Raw genomic sequence first — 14911 nt, 5'->3', positions numbered from 1 at the left:
TGTTTTCTCTAATACTGTCTGTCTCATAAGATTTGCTATCTTCTTACAGCATTGCTAAAAGAGTCTGAGTTTTAAATTAAATATGATACCCATATTGTTGTCATTAAAATTTTGTATTTAAAAAACCCTTTTGCATAACAAAATAGTTAATTTATTTGTGTTGATTGTTTAAGTTTTTATAAAAAGGAATGTGACATTTTATTCTATGGATCAAGATTAACAGAAATATGAGAAGTATTTAGGACTTCTAAAATGAGGAATTTCCTTCATTGGTTGAGACAGAAAATATGGAATCCTCTGGCCCAGTAATTCCTCATGGGTTTTGCAGTCACAGACCACTGTAATCTCAGTTACTTTGAGAGGCCAAGGCAGGTGGATCACCTAAGGTCAAGAGTTCAAGACCAGTCTGGCCAACATGGTGAAACCCCGCCTCAACTAAAAATACAAAAAACTTAGCTGGGCATGGTGGTGGGCGCCCATAATCCCAGCTACTTCAGGAGGCTGAGGCAGGAGAATCGCTTGAACCTGGGAGGCAGAGGTTGCAGTGAGCCAAGATCGCACCAATGCAGTCCAGCCTGGGCGACAAGAGTGAAACTCCGTGGGGGGGAAAAAGAACCCACAAGCAAGGCATTAAAGAGATGTGATTAAATAAATAGAAACTTTTTACCACTCCTGTAAAATGACTCAAAATTAAGGTCCTAACAATTCCAGCTTTGTATTTAAAGGGCAGCCCATTATTATAGAGATGTTAAAGAAACTTAAATTACTACTAAAGAAATGTGAACTAAGGGTTGTTAGTAACTGTTTTCAAGCATACAAAAAGTGCTGTAAAAAAGGTTGATCAGATGTTTTGCATCTACATGGAGACAGAATCAAATTAAATGAGGGCAAATTATAATAAGAAAGACGTAAATTCCCCCCCCCCCCAAAAAAAAGCTCCACTGGATAAGGTTATAGAAATGGCACAGTCGTCTTTCATGAATTAAGTATAGCAATACTTGCAGGCAGAGAATAAAGAGACAGTACCTACCGGGATTTTTCTTCTGGCAGAAATACACATAGGAGTCTCCAAATAAGAGGCTCACTATTACCACAATAACGGGATACACATATTATGGTCTTGTCTGCCCCCAGTTCATCATTGTACTTTCATTTGGAACCAGGAAAAGAAACAATAAAGTGAACCAAGAAAGTGTAACTAGGTTAGAAAGATTGAAGAAGATGGAAATAAATGAGGGAAGATAAGAATGTACAGTTGGAAAGTAGATAATAGTAAACCCAAGGACTTTTTCAATACATACCAGTTCTGAAGTCCTAAACAGGTGACCTAGAAAACCTCACAAACAAAAACTCTTTGAAATTCAATGCAATCAATTTCATATATGTACATTTAGAAAAACTAGTGAGATTCTAAAGCATTTATCTATTCCAAAGGGGTGGCTGATTTCAAAAAGCTTCAGGATCTTAGACTAAACATTGCTGTGGAATAATTAATTGTGTTGCTATTCTGATCACAACTTTGCCTTAACAATTAGGCATTAGCTAGATTGCAGACTTTTTTTTTTTTTTCTGGAGGTGGACTGAGAAAATGTCCTCAGCAAGGCATCAAGTGTCTTTCAGGGACTATTTAAAGCTAAAGAAATACCCTGTGGCTCCCACTTACCTGACATTACAATTTAGGAGAGAAATCTTGGAGCTCGTGAAAGCAAGAAAGAAACTGTTTCTCCAAGTCCGTGTCTCTGTCACCTGGTTCTCTTTCCCAGAGAGCACATTCAGCTCTGTCTTTATTGAGTAAGGGTAAGGCATTGTATTTTTGTTTCCTATCTGTCTCATTCCATCTTTTGTCTCAATAAAATACATCCCTAGTACTACATTGTTTGCTAATAAATATGTAAGCTATACAGTCTCTTTGAGGAAAATTAATGATCTCGATGCTAAATATATAAATCAAACACCAAATATTGTACCTATTCTGTGGCTAGCTGTGATAATTATACAAATACAATAGGGTACCTAGTTTAATGTAGATTTAAAAGCCATGTAAATTGAAAATAGAGTTTCTTGTTTAAAACTTCTCTGACCTTTTATCTGGGTCATCAAATATTATGAATAAATAAATAAACGCACATTACACTTTAAAATAAATTTTACCTGGTGCTATAAACCAGGGATTGCAAACTTTCTATAGAGGACCAGATAGCAAATATTTTAGGCTTCGTTGGCCATTCAGTCTGTAATGGTTAATTTTAGATGTCATCTTAGTGGGATTGAGGGATACTCACATTGACGGTAAAGCATCATTTCTGGGCCTGTCTGTTCTGAGGGTGTTTTCAGAAGAGACTGGCATTTGATCAGCGGACTCAGTAATGTCTGTCTGCTCTCACCATTGTGAGTGTGTACTAACAAACTAGCTGACAGAACAAAAGGCAGGGGTTCAGTCCTCAAAATCACATAAGCCAACTCCTCTAATCCCCTCCTATTTATATCTGTCTTTCTCTTTTTCTCTCTCTACCTTTATAAAATATGTATTTGAAATATTTTATATCATATAATATATAACATGTAATGATATATAATATATAAGATATATATATCCTATTGGTTCTATTTTTATGGGGAGCCCTAATATACAATCTATATTGCAACTACTCAACTCTGTCATTGTAGAACAAAAACAGTCATAGACAATATATAAATGGGTGAGTTTGGCTGTTTTCCAGTAAAATATTATTTAAAAATTAGGCAGTAGCTGGATTTCGCCACCAGGCATGTAGTTTGCTGACTGGTGATTTAAACATTTCCCTTTTGGAAATTTTGTTTATATTCTGTCAGATATTCTCTCCTTTCAAGTATTTTTTTCGCTCAGTTGAAGTTCAAGAGAATAAGTACAGGCATCTTCTCACCTGCCAACCTCAGGGCAATGCTTCTGGCTTGTCCTGCTGGTGTAAGTTCTGAGGTCCAGATGATTTGTCATCGGGGACTCTCCAGTAAGAGCACTATGTGGAGCTGCCTGGCTGCCTTGGTTCTCCTCAGCTCCTTTGGTGCTGTGACTTTTCAAGTGTCTGGCTGTGGCTGCCACTTAGCCTCTGCAGGTCCCATAACCACTTCGTCACATTATGGAAATCTCTGACAAGCTTCCCAGCCACATCTTCATCCCACCCATACCATATGTAAAACAAAGGCAATTTGGGGAACTGTCTCAAGATCTCAGATGTGTGACTATACTGTTGGCTGCTCCTGTGGTTTGTGAGAGAGCCTCATGCTTCCCTCTTTCAAATATTATCCTAAATTATGTGATACTACCCACTTAGGTCAAAGCCAGAGAACTTCCCTCAATCTTAAACCTTAATATGTTTAAAACCATTGAACTTTTTTCTCTAAAAATAATTGAGTTTGCATCTTATACTATATGTCAGAAGCTGAAAATTACAATCTTCTTTCTCTTCTCAGTCCTTCTCTAATAAATCTGAATTTACTTATCCTACCCACTGCCAAGGTAGATTAGGTGACAGGACAGCTGGGATAAAGGTCTGCATTGAGAAAGTTCAGAAAGGAAAATAATTTAGTTTTCAAACTTTTACTCTGTTACATGTTATGTTACATTTTCCCTACAACAGTCCTCCTAGGTAGGTATTGTTACAGTCATCTAGAAATGAAAAAATTAAAGTTCACAGAATTTGCTAAATAAAGCTTGACAAGCTACTATATAAGAAATCAGAAGATGTATCTGTTTCTGACTACACTCCTAATTCCCATTCAACTATAGTTCCTGGAAGACAGAAGTTAACTCCTGATAAAGAGCATGGTTTGAGTTCCAGCCCCAAATCCTTCAAATTAATGAATTTCTCTCCACCTTTGCATAGACTCATTGGGATTAAATAAGATAAATATAGTAACAGCTATCTTTCATCCAGCACATGTGTGACACAGGGAGTTTCTAAACATTTAAACATATTATCTCATTTAATTCTCAAAACAATACTATAAGGTATTAAAATTACTCTCATTTTTTAGTTAATGTTGCTAAGGTCCTCAACATAGACTCTGCAACTAGTAAATGCTCAGTAAGAAGTAGTTATTCTTAAAATTATTATTCTTCCATTAGAATTACACCCACCAAGAATATTTATACAGACAGCTTTCTTTCCAGAGCAGAAACAGGCTTTGATAGGCAGCCTTTTTTTGCTCATAGTGTGAAGGACTCTCATTCTTAAAAGGACTAAAAGAACATCACACTTAAGAACAAATTCTGGTGTCCACCTACACTGCCATTCTCCTCTGCACCCATGATGCTAGACATTGCTGGGTGCAGATACCCAGCACATAAAGGCAGTGTTGGAAGCAGAAGGATAGGAAAGTATGTGTAACAGGAAAGCCAAGACAAGCAACTGGGTGAATTCAGTATCTGAGCAAGACTTTTCCCTTTTGAATTTACGTTTGTTTAAGTTTTAATCCTAACCCACTTGATTAATTCAATTCGGACTTTTTCCATTTTGAATTCTTAATATCACAACTTTATTTCTTCATTTCATGAAGAGGGGAGACATTGTATTATGGAAAAAGCCTTGGACCTGAAGCTAATATACGTGGTTTGTTATTTCTCTTGTGTCACTAAATATGTGATATTAGCACTAATCAAAATTGTATGTATCTATTTGAAAACACAATCAAACTATGTAAGACTATAAGACTAGATGTTCACAAAGATACCTCCTAGAGAAAAATTGTATTTTGAATATTTTCTATTATCCTCAGTACAAATGCTTATGAATCTCTTCATCTTTAGTCAACGTAAGACTTAAAATTGTTTCCAATGACAACCACCTCACAATTATTAGTTGAGAAGAAACTAGCTCCAGGCTTCAAATGATCCATCATTTTTAGAATTATTTGTGTATTTCAATTCCCCATTTGATATTCTTTATAACTGAAATATGGGAGGAATATGAACTGTAGTAACTAAGGGTTTTTTTTTTACCTATCTTTATGCTGATCATTTAATATAATAAACACAGAGATATCCATTTCCCATCTCCCTTTTGAACTGTACCAGTATTTGCTTCACATCAGCATTCACTATTTGCAATTCATAGAATCACATGGAAAAAAAAAAGTATGTTGTTTTGCTTTTAAAGGTCTCACTAATATTTGGATTTCACGGTTATTGACTACAAAAAAACCCCACCTTTTGTAGTTTCCCTCATTTTGGTATTTCTAATGAATGTGGGTCTTATTTTATACCACAAGGAGCAGAAACCTAATTCTCTCAATGCATTGAAATTGTAATCACTGTAAATTTACAGTTATTGGGATCTTAGGTATAGTCATCCCATGCTGTGTATGACTATAGGAGATTTGTCCTTCTTCATTCCAAACAAAGAAAGAAGAAAATTATCAGTTAGAATGTTTGATTGAATTTTCATTCATTCATTATTTATACTTATTTGTTCAATATATATTTACTCATTCAGTAGATATTTATGTCTCCTGTGTACCAGAAATTGTGCTAAGTACAAAGAATAGAAAGTCAAAACAAATTTGGTTCATGGCTCCATGGAGCTTATGGTCTAATAGGGGAGGAACATGGGTAAATCAATTATAGTGTCGTTATAATGCAAATGCTGTGTCAAAGAGATGCACAGCAGCCATGGGAGCACAGAGGAGGAACATCTTTCTTATGAAGATAAAATCTTTCAAAGATATTTATTATTCAACAGGATTTATATGTTACTTTAACAACTTTTTTTGCTTATGCATTCTTTAAGAGAGATTTTATTCAAAACACGATGTCACATAAATACATGAACTTAAAAATATCTAATAAACATTTGTTATATGCAAAGCTTTGGATAAGTTAGCTTGCTGGCTGAAAGAAAAAATGGAATTCCTATACATAAGCACAGTAAAAATTAAGAAAATGATAATAAGTGACAAATCATTTGTTCCCAAAAAGAATACCTGAAAAAAAAAAAAACCTGTTTTCAGAAACTGAAGGTCAAATAGTGGCAAAGTACATCAGAGAAATGAGTTTCTTAATCTTGTACAGCCAGATTTGCTTACTGAACATACAGCTTATGACAAAATAATTGTGCAGTAATTACTCTAAAAGATGAGACAAAATCAAGTTAAAATGGAGCAAATTACCTTTTGCATTGTGGCCAATGACAATTAGTGACACATTCATGCTGTAAAATAACCACTTTCTTTTTGTGAGAGGTGACCTATTGCTCGATGGTTAAGTAGTTCACTTCATGGAAAATCTTCTGCAATCTTGTCTCTCAGATGAAATACAAAGTTTATTATTGCTACTGCTATTAGTGGCAATTTTATATTCAATAATGAAAAAGGTACATATCTTAAGCCATGCATGTGTAAGTGCAACGGTTATTCCAGGTAATGTTTACTGAGTGTTTGCTATATCCAAGGACTCTACCAGGCAATTTGCCTGTATCAATTCATTTTACATGCACAAGTCTACCATGGTGGCATTTTTCTCATTTTTTAGATGAATAGCTGAGACATGGAGGGTTGGGGATGTTGCCCAAAAGTTCCACAGAGAGCCAGATGTAGATCCATGATTTGAAACCAGGAGTGCTGTGTCCAGAGTGAGTGTTGTCAGACAGAACAATGTGCCACGTGCCCCACATAGTCCAGAAACCAGTGGATGGTCCTCCAATTTACATTTTTTAAGTGTAAGGGAAGGGTTTTCTGATTTATTATTTTTAATTAGCATATACTAATTGTACATATTTATGGGGTACAGTATGATATTTTAACACATGCATACTTTTGTATCAGTTAACCAACCTTTGGCTATCTTCCTGCCACCATCACTTTCCCACCTCTAGTAACCATCATTCTGCTCTCCACTTCTATAAGAACAACTTTCTTAGCTGCTACATATGAATGAGAACATACAGTATTTGTCTTTTGGTGCCAGACTTACATCACTTAATGTCCTCCAAGCTGAGAATTTGTTCTTTTCTGCGGCTAAACAGTATTTTATTGTGTGTATTTTCTTTATCCATTCATTTGTTGATGGACACTTAGTTTAATTCCATATCCTGGTTATTGTAAATAAAAATGAAATTTTTTCTTAATGACTTAAACAAATGCCCCCAACTTACTATTAAGTAAAAAAAAAGAAAAGCAGGAGAAAAGATATGAATACTTACTGGTTCTCATTATTGTTTTTAAAAATAGCATACAGAGCTAGTAATTGAAACTAGATATGTAAATATATAGTTAAGATAAGTAAATAGATCTATACAATAAAGACTAGAAACTGTTATTAATTCTTGGAGTTGCATTATAGATTGCTTTCATTTACTTATGTTTGTATTTTCAGAATTGTACACAATAAACATTAAGCTAATATAAAAATCAGATTGTCATATCAGATTCACTTCAGTAAGAGACTGTGTCCAGTATCAAGCTTTACCTGTGGTTTAAGGATGCAATCAATGAAGAGGCAGGAAAAGGTCTGAAACATTCTACTAGCCTCCACAGCCCTACTTTTCACATTAGACACACAATATCTGATTCAGAATAATAGAAGTCTACAATATCACCTCACCCAATGAGAAACATTTATGTTATAAAGCATCTCCATTTTATTTTTTTCTTCATAGTTCATTTAAAAAAAAATTGTTTCCATAGGTTATTAGGGAACAGGTAGTGTTGGTTACATGAGTAAGTTCTTTTGTGGTGATTTGTGAGATTTTGGTGTATAAATCACCAACCAGTGTACACTACAGTATACATACACTATTTGTAGTCTTTTATACCTCATCCCTTCCCTGCCTTTCCCTCTCAGTCCCCAAAGTTCATTGTGACATTCTTATGCCTTTGCATCCAAATATCTTTGCTTCTACTTATAAGTGAGGACATACGATGTTTGATTTTCCATTCCTGAGCTACTTCACTTAGAATAATAGTCTCAAATCTCATCTAGGTTGCTGCAGCTGCCATTATTTTATTCCATTTTATGACTGAGTAGTATTTCATTGTGTGTGTGTATATATATATGTGATATTGTGCTGTAGCTGGCCTAGAGTTAGAGCCTGAACAACATCATTTTATAAAAGAAAAAGCTGTTTTTTAAAGTAAGTTGTAACGGCTGCCCCATTCTCCTCACAATGACTGCTAGCCTTGGCTACTGTAAATAAAACTGCTAGTTTGCTCGGCAAACTAGCCACTATGTAAAGCTACTTACTTTTTCTTATCAGTAACTGCCAGAATTGCTAGCCTTTGCTTACCGGCAATTGCCAGACTAAGCAGCCCAAACTAATGCCATCTTGGCCCCTGCGACTTGTAATAAGTAACTAAGGTCTGTGATTTCCACCTTACCCAGATAATGTGTAAACAAATGTTTATCTTGACTTCTGTAAAACACTTAAGTAACAAACGGAATGACAAGAGTCCCCTGGCCCTTGGAATATCCGGAGCCCTCGTCTCCACCCCGGAGATGATTTACAGAATCCACTAGCCCTCGGAATGTCTGAAGCCTTTTCATCCCCATCCCCGCTCCTCACCCCCACTCCCAAGGTGGTTTTTTGGGTATAAAAAGTCTTGACACCCTCCTTTCGACGCCACAGTTTGGAGAGACGTGAGTCCTCTGTGGTCGACGGTATAATAAAGACCCTGTAATCTGGCATACTTTTGTCTTGGTATTAATTTTCTATGATCGGTCCAGTATAACATATATACACATATGGATATATATATGGATATATATGTATACTGAAATATATATATATATATATATACTGAAATATATATATATATATATATATATATACACACACACATCTTCTTATATATATATATGGATAAACTGTGGTGTATATATATATGTACCACAGTTTATCCACTCATTGATTGATGAGCATTTGGGCTGGTTCCACATTTTTGCCATTGTGAATTGTGCATGTGCAAGTATCTTTCTGATATAATGACTTATTTTTCTCTAGGTAGATACCCAGTAGTGGGATTGCTGGAAGTCTTACTTTTAGTTCTTTTTCTTTCTTTCTTTCAAGATGGAGTTTTATTCTTGTTGTCCAGCCTGGTGTGCAGTGGCAGGATCTCAGCTCATTGCCACCTTTGCCTCTCTGTTCAAGCGATTCTCCTGCTTTAGCCTCCCGAGTAGCTGGGATTACAGTCATTCACCAACACACCTGGTTAATTTTTGCATTTTTAGTAGAAATGGGATTTCACCATGTTGTTGGTTAGGCTGGTCTGGAACCCCTGACCTCAGGTAATCCACCCGCCCCAGCCTCCCAAAGTGATGGGTTTACAGGCATGAGCCACTGCACCCGGCCTTACTTTAGTTCATTAGGGAATCTCCACATTGTTTTCCATAGTGGTTGTACTAATTTACATTCCCACCAGCACTGTAGAAGCGGTTCCTGTTCACCACATCCACGCCAACATCTATTAGTTTTTGATTTTTTGATGATGGTCATTCTTGCAGGAGTAAGGTGGTATTGCATTGTGGTTTTGATTTGCATTTTCCTGATTATTAGTGATGTTGAGCATTATTTCCTGCTTGTTGGCCATTTGTATATCTTCTTTTGAGAATTGTCTATTCATGTCCTTAGGTCACTTTTTGATGGGATTGTTTTTTTCTTGCTAATTTGTTTGAGTTCATTGTAGATTCTGTGTATTTGTCCTTTTTCAGATGTATAGATTCTGATGATGTTCTCCCACTCTGTGGGTTGTCTGTTTACTCTACTAACTGTTCTTTGTGCCATGCAAAATGTCTTTAATTTAATTAAGTCCAAGCTATTTATCTTTGTTTTTATTGGATTTGCTTTTGGGTTCTTGGTCATGAAATCCTTGCCTAAGCCAATGTCTAGAAGGATTTTTCCTCTGTTATCTTCTATAATTTTTATAGTTTCAGATCTTAGATTGAAGCCCTTGATCCATTTTAAACTCAGATTGAAGCCCTTAATCCATCTTGTATAAGGCAAGAGATGAAAATCCAGTTTCATTCTTGGACATGTGGCCAGCCAATTATCCCAGCACAATCTGTTGAATATGGTATCTTCCCCCAATTTATGTTTTTGTTTGCTTTGTCAAAGATCAGTTGGCTGTATTTGACTTTATTTCTGGGTTTTCTATTCAATTCCATTGGTCTATATGCCTATTTTTATACTAGTATCATGCTGTTTTGGTGACTATGGCCTTATAGTACAGTTTAAAATCAGGTAATATGGTGCCTACAGATTTTTTCTTTATGCTTAGCCTTGCTTTGCCTATGTGGGATCTCTTTTGCATTAATATGTATTTTATTATTGTTTTTTTCTAATTCTGTGAATAATAATGGTGGTATTTTGAATTGCATTTAATTTGTAGATTGCTTTTGGCAGTATGGTGATTTTCACAATATTGATTACAATATTAATAATACCCATCCATGAGCATGAAATGTACTTCTATTTGTTTGTGTGATCTATGATTTCTTTCAGCAGTGTTTTGTAGTTTTTCTTGTAGAGGTCTTCCACCTCCTTGGTTAGGTATATTCCTAAGTTTTTAAAAATTTTTCGGCAGCTATTGTAAAAGGGGTTGAATTCTTGATTTGATTCTCAGTTTGGTCACTGTTGTTGTATAGGAGAGCTACTTATTTGTGTGCAATAATTTTGTATCTAGAAACTTTGCTCAATTCTTTTATCAGTTTTAGAAACTTTCTGCAGGAGTTTTTAGGCTTTTCTAGGTGTACAATCATATCATTAGCAAACAGTGACACTTTGACTTCCTGTTTACCAATTTGCATGCCATTTACTTCTTTGTGCTGTCTGATTTCTCTGGCTGGAGAAATCATGTACTATGTTGAGGAGAGGTTGTGACGGTGGGCATCCTTGTCTTGTTCCAGTTCTCAGAGGGAATGCTTACAACTTTTCCCCATTCAGTATTATGTTGGCTGTGGGTTTGTCATAGATGGCTTTTATTACATTGAGGTATGTCCTTTCTTTGCTGATTTTGCTGAGAGTTTTAATTATAAAGTAATGCTGGCTTTTGTTGAATGCTTTTTCTGTGTCTGTTGAGATAATCGTGTGATTTTTGTTTTTAATTCTGGTTATGTGGTGTATCACATTTGTTGACTTGAATATGTTAAACCATCCCTGCATCCCTGGTATGAAACCCACTTGATCATGGTGGATTATCTTTTTGCTATGTTGTTAGATTCAGTTAGCTAGTATTTTGTTAAGGAATTTTGCATCTATGTTCATCAGGGATATTGGGCTATAGTTTTCTTTTTATTTGTCATTATATATTTTTCTGGTTTTGGTATTAGGGTGATGCTAGCTTCATAGAATGATTTAGGGAAGATTACTTCTTTCTCTATCCTGTGAAATGGTGTCAATAGGATTGGTATCAATTCTTTTTTGCATGTCTGGTAGAATTCTGCTGTGACTCCATCTGGTCCTGGACTTTGTTTTGTTGTTGGTAATTTTTTTGTTATTACCATTTCAATCTCACTGCTTGTTTTTGGTCTGTTCAGGGTATCTAATTCTTCGTGATTTAAACTAGGGGGGTTGTGTCTTTCCAGGAATGTATGCTTCTCCTCTAGCTTTTCTAGTTTATGCATGTAAAGATGTTCTTAGCAGCTTTGAATGATCTTTTGTATTTCTGTGGTATAAGTTGTAATACCTCCCATTTTGACTCTGATTGAGCTTACTTAGATTTTTCTCTCTTCTTGGTTAATCTTGATAATGGTCTATCAATTTTATTTATCTTTTCAAAGAACCAGCTTTTTGTTTTATATATCTTTTGGTGTTTGTTTGTTTGTTTGTTTGTTTCAATTTCATTTAGTTCTGCTCTGATCTTGGTTATTTCCTTTCTACTGCTGCATAGCTTTTTTCTGGTTTCTCTAGTTCCTTGAGGTGTGACGTTAGATTGCCCATTTGTGCTCTTCAGACTTTTCAATGTAGGCATTTAGAGCTATGAACTTTCCTCTTAGCGGTGCCTTTGCTGTATCCCAGAAGCTTTATAGGTTGTGTCAATATTGTCATTCAGTTCAAAGAATGTTTTGATTTCCATCTTGATTTCATTGTTAACCCAATGATCATCAGGAGCAGGTTATTTAATTTCCATATATTTGCATGGTTTTGAAGGTTCCTTTTGGAGTTGATTTCCAATTTTATTCTACTGTGGTCTGAAGAAGAAGCATCTCTATTTTATACTTAACATCATTGTATAGATTATGTCACATTCTCTAGGGAACCATGTCTCATAAATCCATCAAAGTTTAGGTTTGCTTAAAGTAAGCAATCCTAAACCAAGAATACTTTCCTCAAAGTAGCTCATAGATAAAAATGCTATTTCCAGCAAACAGTCTTATTCTGTTGTCCTGGGGACCCTGTTATTATGTTTACAAAGAGATTAGACTAGGTCACCAACCTTCCTTCCCCACTCCCCAGGGGAATACCCTGGTAATCAGGAAGAGTCACAGGTTAGCTGCTTTAACTCCTTACTCCTCAACAATACATTTAGAATTTTTGTTTTAGCAGAGGCAATGAAAGTGTGGGGTGGGGGAACACTCAAACCACAGTGTTTGTTTTGAATTGGCGGAAAGGAAGATTAACATCATTTATAATAGTGAAGGGTTCATTATAACAATCTAGAAAATAATATAAGCCTAAACAATAAAGTAAAAATAGGATGTAGAAAGGGGGTGAGATTTAATAAATATCACAGCATTTCAATTAATTCAGTGTAGTAATTGACTAGATGTAGGGTTAGGGAGTTAAAGAAATAAATAATGATTTCCAGTTAGAGCCTGAGGCAGGTATATGAATAATGTGGCTATTTATGGCCATAGAGAAAACAGAGGAGCAATGTGTGGGAAGATGGAGGTTCTTTAATAGAAGATAAGAAAATTTTAATTTTATTTAAATTCTGATAGAAAACAACCAGTAGAAACATAGAAATGGATGATGTCAGAAAAATATTGGATAATCCATGGAATGAGGTCACTTTACCCATTTAGATTCTGGAATTTAATGAGGAAGGATCAGACTTAGATGAGAGGACAGATATCTTTCCACTTTGGTAGGAGGAAAAAACAAGAAGGATGTCTTTTGATGTATTCTCTTCTAGTGGCCTCCATTTTCTCTATTATGTTCACAAAACTTGGAACTTTCTTCTGAGTATTAGACACTTGGTAAATTAAATATTGACAAGATTGGTTATTAGGAATGAAATCAGAGCAAATTATAAGATGACCCTTGAAGATGTTTCATTCAGATACACTGTATACAAAAAGAAATGGAGCCAAATAAATGTCCTGATATAAGAAAAGTCCTCTCCTCCAAGGTTCTAGAAATTTGTCTCTCTAAGATTAATGATTTCTCATTCTTGGATTTTTTACTTCTAAACTCTACCTTTCCACCTTTCTTCTAATAGCACAATTTTCTAAAAAGTATGTTAATTAGTTTATTTTCAAATCACTCAGCTGCAAGTTGATTAAACTTGTCTTCTTTCTAAAAATCTCTAGCTACACTTTTATCATGTCATTTCTTAGGCTGTTGACTTCTCTGTGGCTTATTCTTTCTATTTTAGTTCTTACTAGTTTGTTCTCTTTTTGTAAATTGGACTTAGGGTTTCAGAGCTCCTCATTAACTACAGTGATATGTTTCTGTTTAATCTCAGCAAAGCTGGTGCTAATTAGTTTCCCATGAGTTCAAAAGATGATCAGCCTGCAAAATTTGGTCTGATCCAGAAACTGTTGTCATAGCAATGCCCCATCTAAGGTAGATACTCTCTCCTTCATTCCTGCAGCCTTCTTCTTAGTGCGTTAACATCCCTTGATATGCATGGCTGTGTTTGTTTTGTAACTGTGTAATAGAGTTCTCCAAAGAAACAGAACAAATAGGAAAGAGATTTATCATATATACAGAATACATATAAGAGACATTTATGTGTATAGTAAAAGATTTATTATAGGATATTGGCTCACATGATTATGGAAGCTAAACAGTTTCACAATCTACCATCTGCAACCTGGAACCCCAGGAAAGCTGGGAGTGATTTGAAGGCCTGAAAACCAGACAACCAATGGTGTCGATTCCAGTTCAGATCTAAGGGCTGGGAACCAGGAATACTGAGGACAGAAGATCCGTGCTCCAACTCAACCAGTCAGGCAGAGAGCAAGTTCAGCCTTTCTCTGCCTTTTTGCTTTATTAAGGCCCTAAATGGATTGAATGATGGCTACCCACTTTAGGAAGGGCTATCTTCTGCTTTACTAACTCCTCCAATTTAATTTCTAAACTTTTCCAGAAACACTCTGAGACACACCCAGAAAGAATGTTTAACCATTTATCCAGGCTTCTCAGCCCAAGCAAGTTAACACATAAAATTAACCATCATAAACTGGAAGAGCAAGAATTTTATGTAAACATAATAACAAAATATTAGACCAAGTTACCAGTCTGGCCTAATGTTAAAAAAAAAGGTATAGAAAAGAGCCAAGGAGGATGAAGCAGTTAGTTTTCCATGGACTATTTACCTTGACCTGTGAACTGGACTAAAACCTCTATCATTAGTGGATAGAGGACCAGAAATTAAGGGAAATGTTCTGGAAGCAATGCTCTGAGTGTTTCACTGAATTCAAAGCCACTAAAACAGGCAACAAAGTTTGATTCAGATAGTCAGTTTTCCAACTGCAACATGAAGCCAGACTGACAACTGCAGGGTTAGAGGTCAAGGAACCATTGAATTTGGGACTCTGGGCCCACACATCCAATAGGAAGGAGCAGAAGTGAGCATGCATCAGATTCTCAGACTAGTGGCAGCCAAATGATAAAAGATGAGTAGAGTGGGTGCAGACTGTAATTGCTAGAAAGGTTTGGAATCCATATAAAACACCTACGGTCATTTACAGAAACAACTGGGGAAAGAAGGGAAATTC

The 14911-nt window shown here is 35.7% G+C and overlaps 1 protein-coding gene across 4 annotated transcripts in view; it reads left to right on the top strand.

Annotated features, from left to right (window-relative positions):
• FUT9 (fucosyltransferase 9) overlaps window positions 1-14911 on the top strand; it is a 182648-nt gene that overhangs the window by 155647 nt on the left and 12090 nt on the right. Inside the window, exon 1 of one of the 4 annotated variants that reach the window (XM_032275221.1) lies at window positions 2623-6692. The exons of the other annotated variants lie outside the window; for them this stretch is intronic. The gene's annotated coding sequence lies outside the window, so the exon portion shown is untranslated. Of the gene's footprint in view, window positions 1-2622; window positions 6693-14911 lie in introns of those variants that run through there. 4 annotated transcript variants of the gene reach the window in all.

Source organism: Sapajus apella, unplaced genomic scaffold, assembly GCF_009761245.1.
Source record: "Sapajus apella isolate SASKATOON/1434 unplaced genomic scaffold, GSC_monkey_1.0 scaffold6, whole genome shotgun sequence".
Taxonomy (NCBI): Eukaryota; Metazoa; Chordata; class Mammalia; order Primates; family Cebidae; genus Sapajus; species Sapajus apella.
This window is presented reverse-complemented; position numbering and strand designations above follow the sequence as displayed.